The sequence below is a fragment of the Lactuca serriola genome, chromosome 4 (assembly GCF_051521515.1).
Source record: "Lactuca serriola cultivar US96UC23 chromosome 4, Lser_US96UC23_V15, whole genome shotgun sequence".
Taxonomy (NCBI): domain Eukaryota; kingdom Viridiplantae; phylum Streptophyta; class Magnoliopsida; order Asterales; family Asteraceae; genus Lactuca; species Lactuca serriola.
This window is the reverse complement of record NC_136411.1, coordinates 72,343,681-72,370,657: the sequence shown is the minus strand read 5'-3', so window position 1 is coordinate 72,370,657 and position 26,977 is coordinate 72,343,681. Positions and strand designations below refer to the sequence as shown.

Sequence of the window (26,977 nt, the reverse complement as noted above, 5' to 3'; positions counted from 1 at the left end):
CGCAAGAAGCAGATCAACCTTCTCGTTTAGCTCCTTCAGATGTTTCTTTGTCACTGGAGCATCATCCTCTTCGTCACTTTGAACCTGAAACGGACTAAAATAGACTGAATCGAAGGTCATGTTGTCTCCGCCAAGAAACGGGTTATCTCCATCAGAGGCATGATCTGGAGATGGTGGGGGTGGTGAAGCTGGGGGTGTGGTGGTTTTGGTAGGTTCAGGTTGAGTGTGGGGTGGGGAAGTTTCGGGTGGTGGTTGAGTGTGGGTAGGTTCGGTTGTATGCTGGGTTTCCGTTTGAGGTGGTTCGGTTACGGGTGGTGTTTCGGTTGTAGTGGTATGAACCCCCGTATCAGATACGTTGGTTGTAACCTTTGTAGTGGTTGTGGTGGTATCTGTGAAAATGGGTGGTGGTATAGGGAAAGAGGTTGGAGGAATAGTGGTAGTGGGGGTTATGGTTGGAATGGAAGTAGGGATTGTTTGAGTAGGTGAAGGAATGGGTGAGTTGTGAAGTTCCATCTCTGGGGTAGGTGAGCGGGGTGGTGTGTTGCCTCTTTGAGGGGTTTCGCCTCCTTGAGAGCCATCCGAACCCGAACTCTCGTTTTCTGAGTCACTCGAAGAGGAAGGAATAAGAAGTTTTCGCTTCGGTTGAGTCTTCCTTCTCTTCGGCTGCGGTGACTGGGCAGGTTTCGTTTGTTTCCTCTTCTTGGGAGAAGGACCTTTAGCAGCTTTGGTCACTTGCTTCCCTTTATCCGCCTTTTTGCCCCTGTTTATCGGTTTGTCAGCATCATGGATGGACTTCAGCATTTCCGGTGTAAGGTCCCTAGGTCCAGTTGCCCTGAACTCCTTGATCGTCCGGATTAGCCTGCTGTCAGAGGGAACGTCGCCATACATTGTCTCCGGAATAGAGCCAATGAACGAGAATTTAGATGCATCAGAGACGATGATCTTCTTGGTATGAAACGTACCGATTGAAGACATCGATGCACCAGCAGCAGTGGGAATATCAAACCTATCCATTGCCCACTTTGTGATTAGAATCCAGAACCGGGCATACGACACCTCAGAATGTCGTGATGAAGAAGAAAGGCTCTGGATGAGCTGTTGCCAGAGAACCAACCCAAAATCTAAGTTGACCCCGTTGTAAACTACATACATGATCGACAAGAACAGTCGACTAGCGCCATCGGATCCTGAGCTCCGTTCTGATAAGCCCTTGAAGAGGACTGTGAACATGCCGTTCCACTGTGGCGGCAAGCAAGATTTCTTGAACTTTGCGACGGAGGTGAGGACCTCCGTGTACCCCATATTGTAAAACATGCTATACAGATTCCCAACCGGAATCGTCTCCGGATTAATTCTCGATGGGTCAGCAGCCAACCCTAGCAGTGTGCAGAAACGTTGTCGAGAAATGGAGGTCTTATGATCAGCAACCTCGAAGAACACCCGCTCGACTGCTTTGTCGTAATAGGCAGTCGCATAAACCTGCGAGAGAGTCGCCATGGGCACAGACTCAATCCTGGAGAGAGCCAGAGCGATTTGGGAGTACTTTAGGCACTCGATGATTGGCGACATGTAGGAGTCGTACGCCAGAGGGTTGAGATCGATCACCAGGCATTGTTGAGGACGAATAGGAAGGATGTGTGAGGTAGCATGGACTGAGGATGATTCCGCCATTGTTGAAGGTAGTAGAAGAAGAAGACGAACAATGAAGCTTTTGGGAGTTTTTGCTCTCTAGAAAATCCGGAAGCAGTAAAAAGGTAAATGAGAGTGTAGACTGCCTTTTATAGTGAGGGAATGGAGAGAGAAAAATCGTTTCAAATCTTCTATGCGATGATCACGTAGGAGAGAGAGTGTCAGATTCCTAGGATCAGGCCACCCAACAAGCGCCGTTTCAGAAGAAAACCGTTTCAAATCCTCACGCGCCTTTAAGTGCCAGAGAGAAATCCCTTGAAATTCGCACACGCGTCCATGATGTCAGTGAAAGTATGGGCGTTTCAAATCCACACGCGCCCCATTTTTACCGTCGTTTGAAATTCAATCCTTGTAACTCCCGCCGAGTCAGCAACCTTTCGTCTTATCTTTTAAACGGATTCTTTTGAATCAAATACCCACGTGGATTATTTTTGACCACAGTTTCATAATTAACCACCAAAGCAATAATACAGCCTGTAGTAATTAGTAACGGAATTTTGGAAAATCAAAGATTTTCGTGCTAAGAGTGTAAAAAAAAAGAATAAAGCAACTCTTTTAAGGAATAAATGTGATGTCAATAAAGACACGAAACAAGTGATCCCGGGCACGAATCTCTTCCTTCAAGATCAAGAGAGACCTTAAAGTGTTTATGTGGATTCCCGTTGAATTACGATCAAACATTTATGAATAAATGTTGAAAGGCTTCTTTTAATTAGGCTAAGTAAAGGTGGCTTTCGCTTTGATTCAGCAATTCTAATCTTGAAATAAGAAAGAAAGTGAACAAAGTACTTGTGAGACCGGTGTAGTCTGTTGAACAAGTAGGTAGGAATTAATTTTAAATAGCTTGGAAAAGATAAAATCTCAAAAAAAAAAAAATTAAAAACTGGATCCCAAGGGAAGAAATGTTATGGTTTTTAACAATTTCATAGGAATCAAAAAAAATTGAGATTTCATGAAGGTACATCCGTCAATTCGTTGGTGAAAACTTGAGCAAATTAATTGTTCACCGTCAATTCGTTAGGTGTTGAATTTTGGGTTTCACTCAGCTCGTAGTGACACGAAACTAAGATCACAAACATAGATGTTGTGTAACCATAAACCTCAGTGGTAATTTCTGAGAGTCTCAAGGGTTACGTTGATGAAACGAATATAGTGGAGAAATGTAATGGGGATGGTGTAAGAAATGAAAGTACCTCTGCTGCGAAAATAAGGACCAAGCAGAAAAACTCTTAACTCATGTGAGAAGAGAGTGAGGTAGCTCACGATTAGAATAAATGTAGTAGCCTTATTGGGAAGACAAGGTTTGTTAATACCAAGTCATTAAGGCGATTATTCAGAATCTTATGAGGCTTGAGACATATACAACAGCATGCTTCTAGGGACAATTAAGTAATCCAATAATTATATCCCTATTAATGAACAATCACACAAACAAAATTAAAAGAAAAAAATTATTTTTGGAGTTTTTGAAATAGATAAAATAAAAAATTTAAAAAAAATAAGCAAGAAAAAAATAGACTTAAAAAAACTTTTGAAAAATTTGGTAACCGAACCCGAACGTTCGGTCGGTGTTGGTTGGGAAAATTTTGAAAAACCGAACCCGAGCGTTCGGTTGGTTTCGGTTTAAGAAAATTTTGAAAAACCGAACCCGAGCGTTCGGTTGGTTTCAGTTTAAGAAAATTTTGAAAAACCGAACCCGAACCTTCGGTTGGTTTCGGTTTAAGAAAATTTTGAAAAACCGAAGCCGAACCTTCGGTAGGTTGCGGTTTAAGAAAATTTTGAAAAACCGAACCCGAACCTTCGGTAGGTTTCGGTTTTGGAAAATTTTTGAAAACCAATAAATTGAGACATGCAATCAGAATATACTTTTGACAATAAAATAAACAACTTTGTACAAGAAATATACAACCAAGAAAACTACCTTTGTGGTGATGAGCGAGTCAGATGATTTAACCGAACCCGAACGTTTGGTCAGTTTCGCTTCTTACGTTTGAGGTTGAGAGGTAGTTTGAGGCACTGACTCTGATTCCATCATATCTAGCCCTTGCAAAATTTTGTTGAATGATGCTTCAGGAAGAGCTTTGGTAAAGACGTCAGCCAGTTGATCAGTGGTTCTTACGAAATGAACTTCGACGTTTCCATCTTCCACATGATCTTTGATGAAGTGATACCTCAGTGCTATGTGTTTAGTTTTAGAGTGTTGCACTGGGTTATGACAGATCCTAATTGCACTTTCAGAGTCACAATATAGTGGGATCTTCTTCATATTGAGTCCATAGTCTCGAAGTTGACTCTGGATCCAAATCACTTGGGAGGTGCAGGATGCAGCGGCTATGTATTCCGCTTCGGCTGTAGACAACGACACGCACGTTTGTTTCTTGGATTGCCAACTGACCAACTTCCCGTCAAGGAATTGACAGCCACCAGTGGTGCTTTTTCTGTCGAGTCCACATCCTCCAAGGTCAGCATCTGAATAGGCTTGAACGAAGAAGCCTGAGTTGGAAGGATACCATAGACCTAAGGAGGTGGTTCGCTTGAGATAGCGTAAGATGTTCTTCACTGCAAGCATGTGAGGTTCGCGTGGGTTTGCCTGAAATCGAGCACAATAACATACAGAAAACATGATGTCAGACCTGCTAGCAGTGAGATACATTAGTGAGCCTATCATTTGACGATAGAGCGTGATATCAACAGCCGGTTTGTCTAGAGATGGAGTTAGCTTGGTGCCGAATGCCATTGGGACTTTGACTTTGGAGTCTCCCATCATACCAAACTTTGCTAGGAGAGTCTTCGTGTAAGCTTCCTGATTGATAAAGATGCCTTCGGGTCCCTGTCTAATATTTAAACCAAGAAAAAAGTTAATAGGACCCATTGAGCTCATTTCAAATTTAGTCTCCATCAGCTTTCTGAATTCAGCTGTTAGGCTGGAATTCGTAGAGCCAAAGATGATGTCATCGACATAGATTTGAACTATCATAAGGTGGTTACCTTCCTTTTTGCGAAAGAAGTTGGGTCAACCGAACCTTGTTTGAATTTGGACATCTTTAAGAATTTAATTAGCGTTTCATACCAGGCTCTCGGAGCTTGTTTGAGGCCATACACAGCTTTATCCAGAATGTAGCAATGATTTGGATACTTTTCGTTTACGAACCCAGGAGGTTGCTCCACATACACGGTTTCTTCGAGTTCTCCATTTAGAAATGCACATTTGACGTCCATTTGGAAAACTTCAAAGTTTTTGTGGGCAGCGTAATCCAGAAATATTCTAACTGATTCCAGCCTAGCTACGGGAGCGAAAGTCTCTTCATAATCAATTCCTTCCTCCTGACAATATCCCTTGACGACCAGACGAGCTTTGTTCCTTATAACATTCCCTTCCTTGTCCATTTTATTCCTAAAGACCCATTTGAGACCAACAACCGAGGCATCTGGAGGAGTTGGAATGAGGCGCCAGACTTTGTTCCTTTCAAATTCGTTCAGTTCGTCTTGCATTGCTTGAACCCAATCAGAGTGATCGAGTGCAGTGTTAACTGTCTTCGGTTCAACTTTTGATACGAATGAGTTAAACATACAAAACTCAACCTTTGAAAATAAGGATGTCTGTTTTGCCTTCAGTTGTGATCGGGTCAGAACCTTTTCGGAGACATCACCAACCACTTGAGAGATAGGATGATTTCTGGTCCATTTGGTGAGAGGAGGGTAGTTTGGATCAAATGTGGGGTCTAGTTCAGCGTTGATCATTTCTTCTGGCTCAGATTGGCTTTCGTAGTCGAGCGTCATATCACCATGCTCCCCTTCGGTTGATGAGCTATGAGAACCTTGAGGATCAGAGGTTTCTTGTGGTGCTGAACTTTCAAGCATTGATGCACCTTCGGTTGGAGAAGCACATTTGGTTGCAGTTGGACTTTCGGTAGCAATAGTAGTGCTTGGCTCCCCCTCAACATGTGAGCTTGGCTCCCCCTCGACTGAAGCATCGTTGGATGGAGGTTCATCAGAATTCGATCCTCCTTCGTTCATTCTCCTGGCAGCTTCTTCGACAATTTGCTTTATGTGGTCTACCTTGTTGTCTGCTGCACCGACTTCTGAGAGAGTAGCTTTCTCTGGTTCGTTAAAGAGCTCCAGAAATTTCTCGTATAGATTAGCGATCGAGACTGTGACTTGGCCAGTTTGAGGAAAGATGTCCCCAGTTGTGTCTTCTTTGGCCTATAGCTTTTTGACATAGCTATCATCAAAAGTCACGTAATAGGTCTCTTTGATTTTTCTCGAACGCTTGTTTAGGACTCTGTATGCTTTGGAAGTGAGAGAATAACCTAGAAAGATTCCCTCGTCGGCTTTGACATCGAACTTGTTGCGGTGTTCTTTAGAGTTAAAGATGAAACACCGTGAGCCGAACACATGGAAAAATTTCACATTGGGTTTTCTGCTGTTGAGAATCTCGTATGGTGTGAGCGTGAATCGTTTGTTGAGATAAGACATGTTCTGTGTAAAACAAGCAGCAGAAATAGCATCATCCCAAAAATAAAGAGGTAAAGTAGCGAAACTTAGCATAGTTCGGGCAGCTTCACAAAAAGATCGGTTTCGTCTTTCGACAATTCCGTTCTGTTGAGGTGTGTACGGAGCTGAGAAGTTGTGACTTATTCCCTTTTCTGCTAGAAATCCTTCAAATTACCTGTTCTTGAATTCCAGACCATTGTCGCTTCTGATGTTGCGAACGACCTTCTTGAGCTGTACTTCAATCTGCTTGATAAACACTTTCAGCTTATGAGTCGCTTCAGATTTGAGCTTTAGAAAGAACACCCATGTAAATCGTGAAAAGTCATCAACAATAACAAGAATATACTTGCTACCACCGATGCTTTCGATAGATGATGGACCACACAAATCAATATGAAGTAATTCAAGTGGTTCAACAACTTTTGTGTTAATTATAGACGGATGACTTTGACGACTCTGCTTCCCCATTTCGCATGCAGCACACAAATGATCTCTGTCGAACTTGAGCAATGGAAGGCCTCGAACATGACCTCCAGTGACAAGTTTGTTGATATCTTTAAAGTTGAGATGAGAGAGTCTTCGATGCCACAACCAGCTTTCGTCAGATTGAGCTTTTGATAACAGGCATATAGCTGGGTTTCCTTTGATGGGTTTAAGGTTTAGAGGAAGCATTTCACCCTTACGCTCCGACTTGAGAATTACTTTCTTTATCTTCTTCTCAATAATTTCAGAACCTTCATCGTCGAATGAGACTTTGAGACCTGTACCTCCAACAAGCTGAGATACACTGATGAGGTTGTGTTGTAGTCCTTCCACATAGGCCACCTTCCTTATAGTAAAATCACCATTAGTTATCATTCCGTATCCCTTTATGGTGCCGAAAGAATTGTTTCCAAACTTGACGTTGCCACCATTTGAAAGAGACCTGTATTCCCTGAGCTCTTCTTTCCTTCCTGTCATGTGACGCGAGCAGCCACTATCGATGTACCATTCTTCGTCAAACTGCTCGTCACTTATAACCTGCAAAAATTAAGCAGATTTAGGAACCCAAAGTTTCTTGGGTCCACGTGAGCTTCTCATAGGAACAGGAATAGTAATAGAGATGTCAACAAGATATGTTCGTTTTATAAGTGTTGTTTCATCTTTCTTTTTGATGGTAAAGACTTTTATTTTATTAGGATTAGGTGTGTTCGGTTTAGACTCTGGTTTGGATACATCAACCTTCTGTTTGCCTTTTTGTTCAGCTGACAAATGAGATTTTTTGGAATGAACAGAATCAGCTTTAGAGCTAGATGGAGATGAATTGGAAGAATTAGAAGAATTAGATGAATGAGAAGGAATGGACTTAGATAAAGATGACTTCTTGACTGGAGACTCTAGGTGACCCTTTTGCTTTTGATTATTGGCGGGACTGACCTTAGAGTTTTGATCTCTTTTAACTTCAGAACCGAACCTTTGCTTTCGGTTGAAGCAGTTCTGTGAACCGAACCTATGCTTTCGGTTGGAGTCATTCTCAGAGCCGAACCTTTGGTTTCAGTTGGTATTCTCTTCTGAACCGAACCTTGGCTTTCGGGTGTTATTATCTTTTGAACCGAACCGTGGCCTTCGGTTGTTATGGCTCTCATGCATTTTGACAGGATTGTTCTCAAACTTCAGATTCTTGTCTTGATGTGAGAAATATGCATTCTGGGATTGCCAGAATTGTTTCCTTTCAGAGAGATTTTTCCTGTATCTCTGGTTCCTTTCACGTTTCAGATTCCTCATCTGCTTCGGTTGATGATGAATATTGGCTTTCCTTTTCGGTTTCTCCTTAGCAGGTTCACTTTGAGCTGTGGGAGTTTCACTTTGAACTGAGGAACTAGAAGGAATGTCTTCTTTTGCCGAACTTCCATTCTCTTGAGGAATGTCTTTCGTACCACTAGTACTTGGCACATCGAAATTATCTGGCTTGTTCAGAGGTTCTGGTATGTATCTACCTTTACTAATCCATGAAGTCCTTTCTGACAAGCCTACCGTTTCATCTGCATTATCGATTGGTGCTGACCAGAAGAACTCATCACATCCACCAGCATTGTCTTCATTTACAATTGCTGTTAGTTCAACAGTCTGATGTTCGGTTACTCCAGTGACCTTGTACACTTGATTTGGAGTGGTCTGGACCTTTTGATATACAACCTCTTTCTCTACTAAGATCGGGGACTTTTGTTAGGACAATCGAGTGAACTCTACTGAATTTTCAGAAATTAGATTCTTGTGGTTTTCAGGTTCGCTTTTTACAAATTCTGAGCAGTCAACCGTATCCTCTACAGAAATTTCACTCATATTGTCGTCCTCATTAAGCTCAGATGCATTTTCAACATCAATTTTGTTTTCTGAGCTCAGGTTAGCGTTTAAAGAGTCAAATTTTTGTAAGGTTTCGGTTCTCAGTTTAAGTCTATCATTTTCATCCAAAAGATTTTTAAGCATGTTCTTGTGGTCCTTGGATTTAATGAAAGATTCTATTTTGTCCAGTCCATACATGTAGGTCGGATTGACGTCATCAGATGATATCACACTCTCACAATTATAAGCTTCGGCATCGATTTCATCCTCCTTAAACTCAAGGAAGGGCAAAATCATGCGATGGATCTTTTGACCTATTTCATAGTCCAAGTGAAGCTGAGTAATATTAGAATAAAGACGTTTTGCAATTAAACAAAAAACATTCCGCTGTTTTAACAACTTTAAATTGTCTCTTTGTAAATAAATGTTTTCGTCTTTTATTTTAACTAATTCAGACTCCTTCAACTCGATCCACATGCGCCGCTCCTCACTCTTCGACGACACCCTGCTTAATTGATCAGTTAGGTTAGAATTGGTGACTCGAGTTTGAGTTAAACTACTATCTAGATGTGAAATTCTTGTATTAACATTTTTTAGTTCTTTCTCATATGAGGATTGTGGTACTTTAAATGAAACAAAAACCGATTGTACCTTCTTGATCAGTTCATCGAGCTCATTGAACTGCTGGCTGAGTGGTTTGGCCGTAAAGCACATATCCTGCTGCTCCTTCGGTTCCTCTTTTCCACCATCAATATTGTATCCCCTCATCTGAGATACATCGGACACCATGAAGCACCTTCCTCCACTGCTTTCCTCCTTTGTCACACAAGCCTTTCCATGAGTAGGCTTCCTCACTTCATCGTCTTTAGAGTCGGTTGACCAAACTTCCACGCTACCGAACTTGTCATCAGCAACCAAACCCTGCACAATAAGAGCATTCATGGAAGGGTTAGTGGTAGATTTCTTCTTCCTCATCTCATCAAGCTTTTTCTGTAGCAAAGCTTCCTCATCCTTTTCTTCATCTTTTTCAGCCATCTTCTTAAGGACACAATCCTTAGCATAGTGATTCTTCCCTCCACAGTAGTAACATCTTACTCCAGAATCACCATCTGCTTTCGGTTCCTTCTTGGGCTCTTCAACCTTCGGTTCAATATTAACCTTTTCCGAACTGTAACTCCCCTGCCAGTTTCGGTTTTTGTTGCTGGGGAATCTCTTCTTTATGAACCTCTTGGGGTTAGATACCATCATAGCATAATCCTCAGATGTGAGGTCATACTCCTCCAAGTTGAAGTCTTCATCCTCCATCACAGCTTTACTTTTTGACAGGAGGGCCAGAGAACCTAGGCTAGAAACAACATTCTTTTCCTGCAGCACAATCTTCTCCTGAGACTTGAGAATACCCACCAGTTTCGCCAAAGAATATGATTTAAACTGCTCATGGGCTTTGACTGTTGACACCACTGCTCTCCATTCTGACCTTAGACCATTTAAGAACGTAACCTTCTGCTCGATAAGCTTCCTTTCAATGTCATGTTTGATCATCCTGCTGAGAAGATGATTGAAGCGATCGAACGTCTGGGTCACGGTTTCTTCGTCTCCTTGCCTGAATTCTCCAAACTCAGATAAGAGCAAGGTTTGGATAGAATGTTCGAGATCCTCGTCTGTAGAGTACAGTTCGCGAAGTCTATCCCAAACTTCCTTTGCCGTCGTGCATGAGCTGACCAACCTAAAGGTGTCGGACTGAAGGGCGAATCTTATCAATCTTAACGCCTTGATATTACACTGGAATTTATCCTTTTCATCTTGTGCAATATATTTGACATCCTTCAGCAGATCGTTATACTCCTTTTGAGTTTTAACAATTCTTGACATTGCAGAATGAGAAAAAGGTCCATTAATGATTGCTTCCCATATGAGGTATCCATTATCCTCAGATCCTATAACGTAGTCTTCAAAGTGATGCGCCCAGACTTCATAATCATGGGTATATAGAATTGGAATTTTCGTCGTCGAACCGATGCTGTTGGAAATATTGATAGGATTTGATTGCGATTCGTCCATTATGATCGAAAAAACCTGTTAAAAGATCAGACTTGTAATAAATCAAATTAGGGCAAAATAATAAATATCAAGATATGTCAATAATGAGATGACGGCTCAATAAATATCATTAATTGCAGAAAAACCCTAATTGAAACCTTTTCACAGAAAAAATGTCTGCTCTGATACCAATTGATGAGATCAAAAACTTAATCTTGAAGATCGATTAGATCTTAAACAGGTGAATAAATATTTAAACAGTAAGAACGAATGTAAAATAAAGAATAACTCAACGATGAATCAAACAGGTTGAATGATTATAAAATAACCCTCAGAAGAGCTCGATAAAGAACATAAACTGTAGAGGGTTGGAGGTTTACAAGAACGATAAAAGAAACTGTAATGCTATCATAATCTTCTTAATCGTTAAATTATTAACCTAATATGCATGCAAGCATATACTTATATAGTAACCTAGCAAGCTCACGGTATGGACAGGCCCAAAACCGGAATACAAAATTAAATGGACTAACAGCCGAGCCCAATGACGCAATCTTCAAATGAATCTTCAACCCAACACCGAAAAATCCGCCTTTTCAAGTCAAAGTTCTACTCGGTTTTCGTCACACCTTCTTCAATCTATCAAGTGAGTTCATACCCCTACAAACACACTTTAAATACGTTTTAAATGCTTTTTATACTCTTTTAGGGGGGGGGGGGGATACAAGTAAACATACGGTTATTATCGTGTACTTCATAAAGTTTCACTTTACTCGTTTTTATCAAATGAATCACTTGTGATTCATTACTACTATGTGAAAACTCTTGTCATACTTTGCATGCACTAGATTTATACAAAGTATTTAGTAATTCCAAAGTATCCTTCGTTGCTAAACCGTTTTATACATTTTAAGAACTTATGATTTATGCTTTGTCAAACATTATGAAAAAGGATAATATTTGCATACAAAACTATTACTTTAATACAGACTTAGTTGAGAATCCGTGAGACATGTACACCTTCAAATACTGCCTTTTGCTAGAAGGTATCGCTACAAGTCCTGTCTATAACCAGAGTCTCCCGTTCGGAGAACGTGTCAAATGTGTATAGATCTATACGGGAAGTCATGATCCCACGCCCTGACAGTTAGCTACAGTCCGTCCTTTGGGGTGACAGTTTGTCATAACGCTACGACGCCTGAAGAACGTTGCTACAGGCATATTATGTTTAGTATGGTTATAAAACTCATCGGATATATAATTATTATAGTACTTCTGATTGATGAATGAGTAGCTATTAAAACTATTCTTCATCTAACAAACTGAAATCTTCTTATAGGTTTTATTATATAAATCTATGCTTCAATCTTCTAAAGCATGTCATTTGCTTTCGGTTTTTAGTCTTGGACATTAGACTAACTATTACTTTAGGAAAATATGGGATTTTCCTGTATACAAAACAAACAACTAATAGGAAAATAAGGGATTTTCTTGATTCAACTATCTACATTTTACAATACAAATATTCTCATGCATTTCATGCTTTTATAAGAAAATAAGGGATTTTCTTGGAAAACATACACTCAATTTGGAATGGCATACAATTTTTCTAAACCACTTATGAACTCACCAACTTAATTGTTGACACTTTCTCTTTGAAATAACTTGTATTCTCAGGGAACCGCTAAGCAGGTTTGGAAATAACTTTTGAACATGTAATGAATACAATTATGTAAACATTTTTAAAACCTTTATATATGTATGGTGGTGTGTACTTTCCTTTCTATGAACTGTTATGATACTGAATATGACGTCCTCCGCCCCCGAACGTTTCCGCCGTTCTGGTTTGGGGGTGTGACAGCTAGAAACCCTAACTCTCAAGGATTAACACCCAAAACTGAAGAAGGATCAAATATATACCTCAGAATGAAGTCCTTAGGCTCTGAAATCCACAGAATAGCACCCTCTTCAGTTCCCTCTCGCCTTGGTCACCTTCTTCTTGCAAGAGCACCCACACAAGGATCAAAAATGGCCTCTTCTTCTTCGCCAACGCTCTAGATCGCTAGGGTTTCACTCAGGGGTCTGGTAGCCGCAAATGGTGGCTATAAGCCCCTTTAAATAGGCCTCAAACCCCAGGGATTAGGGTTTCATTAAACAACACGGACTCACCGAGTCCACTAGTCGACTCGCCGAGTCCGGTCATTAACCCGGATGGAAAATCGCGACTCTACTCGGCGAGTCTAAGCATCAACTCGCTGAGTCCCTCCAGAATCTCCAAAATAAATGAATAAATAATGTACCTGGAAATCCGGATGTTACATAAAATATAAAAAAACAAAAAAATGCTACAAAATTTCAAAGCGTTCGCATGTCTTCGTGTCAATATTTCCATATTTTCTTCAATTTATCATTTTCACCTCTTCACTATTCACCATAATTTCTTGCAAATCTACAAGAAAATTTAAAAAAATTGGTTGATGCAAAAACAGTCACAAAGATACATGTGATTAACATATGAATCACATGTGATTCACATATGAATCACATGCGATTCACATATGAATCACATGCGATTCACATATAAATCACATTTACATATGACATCATATGTGATTACATTTGATTTTCATATGAATCAGATGTGATTCATATGGAAATCACATGTGATTTACATGTGAATCACATGTAATTCATATTTGACTCACTTGTGATTTACATGTGAATTAAATGTGATTCATATGTGCATTACATGTGAATCATGTGTGATTTACATGTGAATCACATGAAATTCATATTTGATTCACTTGTGAATTACATGTAAATCATATTTGACTCACTTGTGATTTACATGTGAATCACGTGTGATTTACATGTGAATCACATGTGATTTACATGTGAATCATGTGTGATTTACATGTAAATCACTACATACCTAATATTGTAGTAGGTAAGAAAACCAAGTTGTATAAAGGGGACTAAAATATGAAAATAAAACATACTTGAGAGCCATAACAAGTTACCGTAACTTTTCATGGTGTCGAGATGATCCATGAAAAGTTCTCTCTCATTGATGTCTAAAGCTTTATATTGGTAGATTGTGGCATGCAATTTAATCCGATGAATTTGAGAGCTTGAAAAACAGATAAAACAGCAAAATAGTATATCTACATTATTTATTAATAAAAATAATGAATCAAGACCTGGTTGAAGTCTCCAATGTGATACAAAACCACAGCAATAAGATTGTAAGCTAGTGCAGTTATTCGGTGATAAGTTAAAACAACTGCAAACATTAAAGTATCATGATTGATAGAAAGCAAAATCTTGAAACAACAAAAATAATAAGAACATCTACACATATTATGATCTAACATTATACTAATAACCCATTAATATTTGTTAATCAATGCATGTAATCTATTTTAACGAAAATAACATCAACAATCATGGTTATAAATGGAGTGCTAAGCCTCTTACAAGTTAAATGATTATAGATTTCACACCTGAAGAATGTAGAGCCTGCTTCAGTTGCAAACACCTTTGCAAAGTTTGATTCCCTGTCTCGGGCGGACCATATAAAAGAAAATCCATCCATGATCGTTACTTGCAACAGAGAAGAAATCAACCTGTAGATGATGGAGAAAAAAAAGTTCACCATTTCTATCAACTACGTATATTTATGTGAATATATTCATGTTTCATTTTAAATTCAGAGCATTAAGGTTGATAAATTATCACACAGGTTATGTTTGACACTCATTAATTATAAAGGTTAAGAGTAAAATAAAGTAACATAATTACAGAAGTTACATACACCTATATAGGTAGCATATAGCTGCATCTAATCTTCTATGTTAATTACAAGTCAATATTTCTTTTTTTTTTCCTTCAAATTTTAAAAACATAAACCGATCTTTTCTAATGACATGCACAAATTGAAGTTGAAAACAGAGAATCATATTGAAAAGAGTATTGTTGGATTTATATAACCTGTAGCAAGATAATCCTCAATCGAGCACTTGTAGGAAGAAGACGAATCATTTGAAGTCCCGTCTGGTCGAAGGTCTCCGTCTTGTAATAAATGTTCAAATGGTAAGCCAAGCAATTGCTTCCCACATAGTAATTTTAGGAAGCTATTCTTCTTCTAGTTCATCACCATTGTTTTCTATTTCTTCATCAATAGAATCATAAAGAATATCATGACTCTTAAGATGAAAGAAAAGATAACTTGCATATGCCACCAACATGATATATCTACTGAATCTTGAAAGTGCTAATTCTGATTTCCTAATGTGAACTTCTGTATGTGTAAAAGGAAGGATAATTGGTGTGTAAAATGAAGGACATATGGAAATAGGATTCCCATTACATCCATCAACTGCAACCCTGAACTAACTATTGCAGCTGTCTGTATACACATGTTGAGTGGTTCCAGAGATCTGAATAAGTAACTTCCACCATTCAAATCTTAATCATAAACTAGTACTTGACACATTAAACAACCTTTTGATTTTAAGGTTGTTGAATGCGTCAAGTACTGGTTTATGCATAATGTTTCTGATAGTTTGATGATTCTAAAGCTATTGGAGAAATTAATTTAGGTCATATATGATTTGTGGATTAACATGAGAACCAAAGTTTTTTTTGCTATTGTCAATTGCCAAGTTTCCAAGTTATTTTACTTATCAGAAAAACACGAATGAATTAACTAGATAAAATCATGTTTTGTTAAATAAACATGCATCAAAGTTTTCACAAAAAATCAGATAACTATAGCAATAGAATCCAATTCTGATGACGGATAGTTGAACATGAAAATATCGTAGACAAAAGTATATATTTCACATGATGTGTAACAATTAATAGTATTATTAAAGGAATAAGTTAACCAATCAATTAAATTTTCACAAAATATGTGTCTGAAATCAAATATCACAATCCAATTCTAGTAAACTAAAACCTAAAGTAAATATACAGTTCCAAGTCGCCAGCAAAAACAAACAAAGAATTAATCAATGAGATTGAATTTACCGTCACTCTGATCCATAGATGAATAGATATCTTAATCGTTGTTAATCACTGTTCCAAACATAAAATTTAATACAAAATAATATATTGATCTATCTCATTTTCTAACGATGTTAACGTTTCATCCTTACCAGAAGAAGCACATAATGCGCTGAAGATGCTCGACAAAATGTATCAATAGACTTCAAGGTCAATTTGGCTTATGAAAACATAATGGAAGTGTATGAAGTCAACAGAGGTTTGTGACGGTGAGTGCAATTCGTTCTTGATTGAAATCAAAGAGTAGTCTATGACAAACAATATTGGAAGCATAGAATTAAACTGAAGTAAATCAGATTAGCAACATTTCAATGTAACAAATCGAGGTCAAGAAAACATATTCAATCATGAAGTGATTGATGATACTTGAGAATAGATACATATATAGGTGGGAATTGTGGAGGTTGGAGCCATATCTGACGGTGTTTGTGTAGTTTGTGGAGGTCGGAGGTGCAATTGGAAAAGAAGGCATCGGTGATATAAGATCCTTACCTGATAGAGGTGATCCACGAATGCGATCTGACGATATATTGTTGCAATCGAACATAAAAATGAACGACGTAGATCTTTTACCTTGTGGATTCGACGTCTTTGATATGCCAGATGAGGACTATGTATTGGTAATCATCGTTGATTGTCGGAACAGGTAGAGATGGAGGATGGAAGGAGGTAGATGGAGTGGATCGTCGATCCTTATTCTGTGCGTCGAATTCGATCCTCAATGTGGCGGTGTTTTTGGCAGAAATCTGTGGTGGAAAGATCGCATAGGGAGAGATTCATCGGAAGGAGGTGGATGATGGAGTGAGAGGCCGTCGTGAAGAACCTGAGAGATGAGAGAGAAAGTGAGAAAGACGTGTTTGTGTGGGTGAGTGTTTTTAATTTGTTAAATTGATTATTATGATTGATATTTTTAATTCCTAAGTTGCCCTTGTAATTATTTATAGAATGTCTAAGATACCATCGGAACAATTGATAATTACAATTATGCCATGATTAATCTAGGCCATTCAAGATTTTAATCTAACGCTCCATCTTTAGTTCCCAAGTTATAGGGAAACTATAAGTTTTCAAATGATCATTCCTCTCTCTCTCTCTCTCTCTCTCTCTCTCTCTATATATATATATATATATATATATATATATATATATATATATATATATATATATAAAGGTAAAATAATCTTTTTAAGTGGATTAAGGATGAGATTCAAAGGTTAAACTAAGGTTGTGTTTGGCGTGCCACAACTAGCTGATAAGCTAGCTTATTTTTCGATCTTTTTTATATTGTCGTGTTTGGTAAGCCAAAAAGTAGCTTATAAGCCAGCTTTTTGAAAAACTACTTAGGTTGTGTTTGGCGCGCCACAGCTAGCTGATAGGCTAGCTTATTTTTCGAGCTTTTTGAAGTTGTCATGTTTGGCAAGCCAAAAAGTAGTTTATCAGCTAGCTTTTTTAAAAGCTACTTAGAGTAGCTTTTTAGGAGCTTTTTAAAATTTTTCCAAATATACTCCTTAATTAATTATAGAAACACATTCTTTTAAATACTCTTTTATGTCATTTTATATCTTTCAGCTAGCTTTTCAGTTAGTTTTACCAAACGTCATTTTTTATCAGCTAGCTTTTCAGCTGTTAACTAGCTTTTTATTTAACAGCTAGCTTTTCAGCTAATATGTTTGGCATACTACTTGAAAAGCTAGCTGTTAAATAAAAAGTTAGTTGATAGCTAAAAAACTACCTGATAAAAAAATAACGTTTGGTGAAACTAGCTGAAATATATAAAATTACATAAAATGACATATAAGAGTATGTGTTTCTATAATTAATTGAATGGTGTATTTGGAAAATTTTAAAAAAGCTCATAAAAAGCTAGTATAAGTAGCTTTTCAAAAAGCTAGCTTATAAGCTACTTTTTGGTTTACCAAACACGAAAAAAAAGAAGCAGGCGCCAAACATTTAGACTAGCTTTTTCGGAGATTTTTTAAAATTTTTTCAAATTAACGCCTTTATTAATTTAAACGGATATTTTTTGATCAGCTCAGCTGTTGGTTACCTTGTCGGCCAAATCTCGTTTTCTCTGTTTCTCTATTGACAACTGCCTCTTCTTGTTCACGAATACCTCTTTTCTCAAGAGAAACTGTTATCCACTATATTTTTTCTTTGTTCAATCGATTCAAGAAAGTTAATACCAATGTTTTCCCCACACCAACGATTATCGATCCATCCTTATTTCTCAGCAAACGATTTCGTCTAAGTCGTCAGTCAGGTTTCACCATGACAAAAACATGGGTATGATTTTTTGGAACGACCTGCTTTGATTTTATCACTTCAATTGTTTTTTGATTTACAGGTTTTGTTCACACCATCCTCAAATCAGTGACAACCGCAAAGAAGGCGTTGTTGTTGTTGGGCACACTGGGAGGTATTTTCCCGTTCTCATTTATCCATCGAGTCTAGCTTTATAACATGCTTGATTTTAATTTTTTTAGGTTTTTTTAACACAAATCAGGACATGTGCCTTTTTCTACCCGATACACCACCGCTTGTCCTCCATTCGCGTCGCTCTTTCTCTCTTAAAAAAATTGAAGAAATAACCATCGTTCTCAGTGAAGACGAGTTCATGCACAAAGTTTTAGACCTTTGGGTCAGGGTTTCAAGAATCTCAGGAGTCAGATTGGAGAATGAAACCTAAGAATTTTGTAGTAGAGGTCACTTCCCCGACTATCTCTCTTTTCTTTCGATTTGGGGCACTAAATTCTTAAAACACCTTTACGCAACTGTTCGCCTTAATGCTCTTCTTCCTTCAAATCAAATTATTTTTGACCAGGTCAAACTTCTTCTGAAATTAATTCCATCGGTTACTTTTGATATTTTCATACCTGTGAATGTGGTAATGTTTCTTGTATTTTATATGATTATAGATAAGATATTGAGAGAAGATCCTACATACACTGAAGCAATAATAAGAAGAGAAACAGCCTTCACATTTAAAAGAAAACGGGATTAAGCTATTGCTGATTTTACAAAGGTAGTTTGTGACGTCTTTTTATTTAACTATAACTTTTCTTGGCTGCTACAAATCGGATTCTACATCTTTTTTTGTACATGCGATTGCAGATTTGACTAGGTCCTTCAAATTTGAGCTTGAATCAGTTGATATATTGCATAAAAAGGGTATGTAATTGTTTGAACGCATACAAGGTGTTTGCTAAAACGCTTGAGAGAATGGAAGAGCCCGATCAAGCTGCTTATACTGTTTTGACACATGATTGTAAAGGAGGGAACTTAAGTAAATCTCTTGAAGAGTGGATTCTCATAGTTAATGTTGCAACATAAGGGTGGACCTTGCTAATTCAATTCAAAGAGTAACAAAAGATTTTGCGTATTTAGCAACAAAAATTGGTCGTAGATAGTGAATTTTAAGTAGTGCATAATCTATTTACAACAAGGGACGATAGCGGGTCCAAACCCGGACCGGTAGACTCGGACCCGGAAAACCCGGGAACCGGACCGGTATATAGGAACTATTTCCGGGTAAAGTGAGTCTAGAATCGGAAAACTTGGAAATATCAAATGGGTCGAATGGAACTGGGTAAAGTGGGTCTAAAACCGAAAAACCCGGGGAACCGGGTAAAGTGGGTCGAATGCATGTTTTAAAATTTCACAAAATATAAAAATAAAGCTGAGAAACAAAAAATTTGCAGCTTTGATATCCCAACTTTGGGAGACTATAAATTAATAAATATGAAACCAAAAATGATAAAATTATAGTCTTGAATTGCGTACAAACTCTATACTAAACTTTGGAAAAAACCGTATACTATTCCGACTTCAAACGAATTAAATATGTATGTTTTAAATCTATCACGAAATACAAAGAAAGCTGAAAAACATAAAATTTTCAGCTTTGATATCACGACTTTGAGAGACTATAAGTCAATGAATAAACATCCAAAAATAACAAAATTATAAAATCATATATAAACTATAAACTACACTCTGGAAAAAATCTCATGTTAATCCGACTTCAAACGGATGAGATATGCATGTTTTAAAACTATCACAGAATATAAAAAAAGCTGAAAAACATAAAATTTATAGCTTTGATATCCCAATTTTGAGACACTATAAATCAATGAATATAAACCCAAAAATGACAAAATTATAGTATAAAATCATGTACAAACTATAAACTATACTATGGAAAAAACCTCATGCCAATCCGACTTTAAACAAATGAGATATGCATGTTTTAAAACTATCACAGAATACAAAAAAAAAGCTGAAAAACATAAAATTTTCAGCTTTGAGAGACTATAAGTCAATGAATATAAACCCAAAAATGACAAAATTATAGTATAAAATCATGTACAAACTATAAACTATACTATGGAAAAAACCTCATGCCAATCCGACTTTAAACAAATAAGATATGCATGTTTTAAAACTATCACAGAATACAAAAAAAAGCTGAAAAACATAAAATTTTCAGCTTTGAGAGACTATAAGTCAATGAATATAAACGCAAAAATGACAAAATTATAGTCTAAAATTATGTAAAAACTATAAACTATACTATGGAAAAAACGTCATGCCAATCCGACTTCAAACGAATGAGATATGCATGTTTTAAACTTTCCATAGAAACCAGTTCCGGCCCCTAAAATCAGTTCCGGTTCTTAAACCCAGTTTACCCGGACCCGAAACGCAGATTACCCGAAACCCGGATAGATCCATTCTTTAAACCCGGGACCCAGACCGTTTTTACCTATTCCGGTTCTAACGGTTCCGGTTCCGGTTCCGGTCCGGTTTTCAGTTCTAAATCCCATTCTTGTTTACAACTCAAAGATATATTTAAATAAGTACTAGTTAATGATTTTTGATGTAAAATTGTTTATTGCTTTGACAGTAAAATAAGATAGGTCAAACTTAATGGGGACTTGGGGATATTGATGATCTTTGACTTTCATTTGTAGAATAAAGAGTTAAGTGGAGCTTTTCTAGATACTCACAAAATGATTTCTTCCGGATGGTTATGTTTTGTCATTATATCCATTTGAGATGTGCCAAAAATATTAGGGGACTACTAAAATATGGTGTTTACTTCTCTTCCTTATTATTGCGTTCTAGCTGTTTGATAAAATGCTCAGGAGAATGGTGGAATTCATATTATATTTTCAATCATGCCCTCTTTTGTTCCCCGCTATTGGTTATTATTTTAACGTTTATAGGACTTGGTGTTCTGTTTGTTGAGTTTGATGCTTAATATAATGTTTGCATTTTTTGTAGGGTCGTGTAGGAAAAAACCAAAGTTGAATCAATCAACTAAGAAATCAGAATATATCATGAGTAATGATCCGATCACAAAGAAACAACCATAATGAATTCGCATAGAAGTGGCTCGAGCTAGAGGAATTAGTGTTTGACATTAAGGACGTGGTTCTTATGGTTTCACCTTTCAAAAACGTGGCTAATTTATGCTATTTCTTGATTTTTATAAAGTTTATTTGACTAGGTTCTCATGGAACCTCATCTTCTTCATGGGCATCATCTTTACTGTATCAAGTTTGTTGGGAGAGAGAAAAATGGAAAGCATGTTAAGTTTGATATTACATAGGTATTAGTTACTTACACAGAGTCAAGCTCTAAACCCTTTGCTTCCATCCAAATTCATCTTTCATTATTTGTTGTGTTATATTAGTTTGGTTTATGCCGTATTAAATTTGTGTTTTTCCATTTGATAAATATATAACATGAAAGTTTTACGTGGTAAACGGGCAATTATGACATTGGAGATGAAAATAGTTTCTTGATTGGGAATTTTTTTAATCCAATGATTTTGTAATGTTTTTCGCTAAAACTAACATATTTTTAGCTATTTTTTTCCTCAAAATAAATAAGATGTATTTTAATAGATTTTTGGTTAAACTTAATGATTGTTTGTGTTGTTAGATTGACAAAATTCAAATGAGGAGTTTGGCTAATAATTCAATATATAAACTTTAACTAGTTGTGGGACCCATGTATTATATAGGTTAATTAAAAAAAAACGTTAAATATAAAAATCAAAATATTTGAGAACTTTGAATTTATAAGAAAATAAGAAAAATAATGAATTATTATAATGAAAATGTTTTTTATCTTTTAAATTTAAAAAATAATTAAAATAAAGAAAACAAACTAATGAACTTTAATTTTAGGAATTTTGAAATTAAAAGGTAAATTTATTAATGAAATTGGTATTCATTTATTGCAATTGTTACATTAAAATATTATGTGAAAACTAATAAAATAGAAAAACTCATAAAATGACATGTGGAAAAAAAAACTAATTCAAAATAACAACAAAATGACATTTGACAAATTGAATGAGAATGTGGCAAGTGGCAAAAAAATATTTATTTATTGGACATGAAATTTGTAATAATTGCTATCTACTTTGAACGGTGTAATCATTGTTAATGGTGGATACATAAATCGATCTGAATCTTTTGTAACAAAAGATTGTAGTTTGTTAACTCATGTCTGTCGCCTCTAGGATTGATCGGTGTAATTTAGTGGAAATCAAATGACCATCATGATCATTATCGTGCCTCTTTGCTTTGTTTCAATGCTTTTAATAACAAACATAAATCACACACACACATACACCCATCCCCCACACAACACCCCAATTACCACTAGCTTATCGAATGAGGGTGTTGGAATCAACCATATCTATCAACTTGGTGCAAAATAGAAAACAAAGTACAAAGAGGAAAGAGCACGGGATATTATTTTGGGGCCAAATTTTATGATTTTATTTCAAGTGCATACCAAAACAAATGAAAGATACATTCTACTTAACAAAAGAAATCCCTATAAACCAGCAATTGAACTACCCATGAGCTACATCTACTAAAGATAAGGTCTTTATGGCCAACATGGCCTTTTACTTATTTAAATTAAAGACAATAGACGAAAATACCCCTGAAGTGAAATTCTCTCTTTTGAACACGTTGGATTAAATCCAACACACTCTCCCTTAATCCAAAGTGTTCAAGTCATATTCTTCTTTCCAACTTCAGAACTTATTACATATTTTACTCCTAACATGTCTTTCAACCCTAGGAATCGTGTTTTACACATTGACTTAGTGAGGATATCTGCCTTTTGCTCTTTGTTGCATACATACTAGACCTCTATGTCTCCTCTTTCCACACACTCGTATGAAGTGATACCTCATGTGTATATATTTGCTTCTCACGTGAAATATATGATTCTTTGCTAGATGCAGGGCCGTCTTGTCATCAATATATAAGACATGTGTCTTGATGTTACAACCAATAATTTCACTTAGTAAGTATTTGATCCAGATTCCTTGACATGTGGCTGTAATAACTGCCATAAATTCCGCCTCACACAAAGATATAGCAACACATTGTTGCTTGTGAGATCCCCAGGTAACCATGTTACTGCTCCAAAATTTAAGGAACATTTTTCGTTTTATTTTTTAAAATATATGTCTTACAACACCTTACAATTATTACATAGTTAATTATAAGATAGTGTTTTAGCATAAACCTATAAAACTTTATTGATGCTTCGATGCAAATACAATCATGAGTGAGCCTTTCCACGGTTAGTTGAACAACTTGTAAAATAGTCATTCAACAACTATAAGTCGAAGCTTAGTGAATTCTCTGAAAATAATCCATACCACAACATATATACAATGCATACACATAATGACCTTCAACATATAGTTGGTCCGCCCCTTGGCCTTCAACATAAAGCTGGTCCGCCTTATTTTTCCTACAACATAGAGCTAGTCTGCACCTTGGCCTTTAATAGAAAACTAGTCCGCTCGAGTCTATTGATCCTCAACACGAAGCTGGTCCGCCCTCAACTCCCACATAATATATTAACACATATAGAAAGCAATATTCACACATTACATGCAACTATATAGCCTAATATATTAACACGTATAGCAAGCAAGGAATGCCTCAGAAATCAAACTCATAATTTGAGAGAGCGAATAGGGGAATTACGTAGGAGAAATGTGTTAGGTACAAAGTTATCCATTAGATGACTAGTGAAGGTTTGGCTTGAGAAGACTCACTTGCATGTGGTATTAATGCCTTGTGACATGAGAGATAGATAGATAGATAGATAGATAGATAGAGAGAGAGAGAGAGAGATGTTAAAACCTATATATAGTGAGTTGCATACCACTTGTAGAGCGTGGTTAAGAGATGTAGTTCACAGTGACTAGTGAGTGAGATATTTATGGAGCTCTAGATCTAGTTCCTTTTTTGTACTCATTCCTATGATCGAATTCATCTTTTAGCACCCAAATCATCTTGTTCTTTGTCTTCTTTTAATTCCGCATGCCAAATCAAATGCTCATAATTCATTGTATTTGGTATCAAAGTGGGTCATCGAAGATCAAAGCGATTTTTAAAGAAACGATTCTCGTTTGGCTACATTCCACACAATTGGAATGTTTATGGTGAGTCTCTCAATGATCTCTCAAAATCTTTTTAACTGTGTATGTGTTTTTGAATTTTTGATCATTTTGATTCATTGGAGCAGTTTTTTTTTGAAAAACCCATTTGTTATGATCCAATAACTTTTTCGTTGAAGCCCAATCCAATCCAATATTCTTTTATTTGATTCAATTCTCAATTTGCAATTGTTCATTTTAATCAGAATTTAGCCAAAAGTGAATTGAATTCGTTGTTAATCTCGAGCCCAAAATTCATTTTGTCTAAGTGTTCATGTCCTTTCTTGAGCCACAAGTTTTTCGATCCAATATCTTCATATTTTGAGCCCATAAATCAATTGATCTGATATCAAAATTGTTTGAGCCCAATGAATCATTAAATCCTATCAACACTAATTTGCTGATGTTCGTCTTTGTCATACTTTACTCAGTTGTACGCTCAGATGTTCTTGTTTCATTTTTATATTCAGATCATGATTCTCGGTTTTGTTTCAACGATTCGTGTTAATTAATTAGAGTCGTTCATGAATCTAAACTCGTGAATTGACTAGATTTAATTTGTTCAATTACAAATCGATTATGATCAAGTTGAACTTGAGATACTGTCAAATTAATTCTTTGGTTTTGAAGAATTTGACCAAGAACAGTTGAATGTGATGAAGAACAGTGGAATAAACACTTTTTGATCTGAAATTCGATGTTAGAATCATCATCTTTGTGTTTGTTGACCATTGATTTCGAAAATTCAAACTCAGAAAAAGTCAACATATGGTTTTCAAGTGTTGATTCTATGAATTGAAGGTTGAAATTGGTTGATACAAGTCGAAAAAGGGTTGTTTGATGTTAAAATTATATTTGATTGAAGTTTAATTTCGAAATTGGTTGTGTTCTTGGTCTTGATGTCGAACACTGCAACGTGTGTTTTTGTTCGACTCTTGAAACTGATTTGGAAATTGAATGTCTTCTGGTCAATGTTGATTTCGAAACATGGAAACTTGGTGTTGAGAAGATTTAATTTCGAAATACAGAGTCAAATTTGGTTTGGAATTGAATCTTGATGTCGAACGTATTTTGACTGAAGTAGGCTTGAGAACGAAGGATTGAAATTCGTGGTCAACAGAACACTTTTTGAGTCAATATTTGTTGTTTGGGGTAGTTAAAATCGAAATCGGTTTCGACTTGTGGACTTGGAAACAAAATGATTTTTGAGTCATTGATGTCGAACGACTCATGACCAGTTCGATATGTGAACAAGCAATTTCGCTTTTAGGGGTCACGATTAAGCTTCGCTTTGAGTTGGTTAGTTTTTGAGATCGGAATCAGTTTTGCTTTGAAGATTGGTTGTTTGGAGATCGAAACAAGGTTAGCTATGGGTTATTGGAGTCGAGTTCAATATATGCTTGAAGTTCGCAACATACAATCGCGATTTGAGTTTTCGCTTTTGACCGAATGGGCTACTTGATGTCGAACAACCCTTCGCTTTTGGTTAATCGATTTGGAGGTCGAAATCAATTTCGATTTGGGGTCAATAGAGGTGATGTCTAGGTGTTCGTTTGGATGGATCTGTTTAATCCGATCCAATCCCGTGAATACAAATTAATTTCGGTTTTCAAAACGTGAATCCGAATAGTCCAAACTAAATTTAAATCTGATCCGAACCAATCAAATTACACTTCGGTTGGATTGGTTTTTACAATTCGGTTTTCAAGAAACATGATATATATATATATATATATATATATATATATATATATATATATATATATAGGAAAAAGTGAATATACCCTTAAGGGTATATAAGCTTAAGTACCCAAACACACTATAATACGTCGTTTTGTTTAATATATTTATTATAATGTGTGTAAACTTCAACTCTTAACTTGATTAACTTTCAAGATTTTTGAAATTTCACTAATATCTTTCTCTTATATCATATCTTTTTGCCGAACACTTATTAGACTATATATATTGTAGTTGAAAATGAAAATTACGTAAGAGGAAGATTTATGTGTAATTTATAATAATCTTGCAAGTAAATCAAGTTTGAAGTTAAATTATAAGAACATTGAACAATTAGAATGTATTATATGATACAAAATGACGTAGTATGGTGAGTTTGGGTACCTAAGTTTATATACTCTTAAGGGTATATTCACTTTTCCCATATATATATATATATATATATATATATATATATATATATATATATATATATATATATATATATATATATATATATATATATATATATATATATATATATATAACATAATATTAATCAACTTTAAAATAAATTGTTTGGTGAGAATTTAAATTATGAACCACTAAAATTTTTATTATAATTCAATATTTTACGGATAAAAAGTTATTGAAAAGTATATATTGAAGTATTTTATTTTTATTATAATTCAATATTTTACGGATAAAAAGTTATTGAAAAGTATATATTGAAGTATTTTATTGGATAATACTTCATTGAAGTGTTTTATTGGATAATACTTTCTAATCCGTTTAAAAATAAAATTTAACAGATGAATAAATAACTAAAAAATGTATATTTAAAACAAATATATATAAATAAACAAATAATAAACTCTTATTCAGTTTTTTTTGAAATATTCGGTTTTAATTTTATAAACCGTAACCAATCCGAAATCCAAAATAATAATTTGGTTTTCCTGGAAACCCATCCAAAAATCCAAAAATTCGAACCAAATAGTCCAATTAGACAATTCGGTTTTATCCGAATAGTGAGCAACCCTAGTGATGTCAAACACACCTTCGATGTATGGATTGTAAATTTGTTGTGAACGCTGCTACTGGAAAGCGAAGTGCGGTGAAGAAGAAACAGAATGTGTCGGTTCAAATCCCTCATCTTTCAAC

At 36.1% G+C, this 26,977-nt stretch overlaps 1 long non-coding RNA gene across 5 annotated transcripts; it reads left to right on the top strand.

The window, feature by feature from the left end:
- Positions 1 to 17,656: 17,656 nt before the first annotated feature.
- Positions 17,657 to 19,005, top strand: LOC145101856 (uncharacterized). Of its 5 annotated transcripts, none has more exons than XR_013705901.1 (5): positions 17,657 to 17,895; positions 17,957 to 18,028; positions 18,096 to 18,314; positions 18,528 to 18,634; positions 18,724 to 19,005. It is a non-coding gene; the product is annotated as an uncharacterized LOC145101856 (long non-coding RNA). The 5 variants fall into 5 exon arrangements; XR_013705900.1 differs by having other exon boundaries at positions 18,096 to 18,433; XR_013705904.1 differs by having other exon boundaries at positions 17,657 to 17,872; positions 18,096 to 18,433; positions 18,724 to 18,980.
- The last annotated feature ends 7,972 nt before the right edge of the window (positions 19,006 to 26,977 follow it).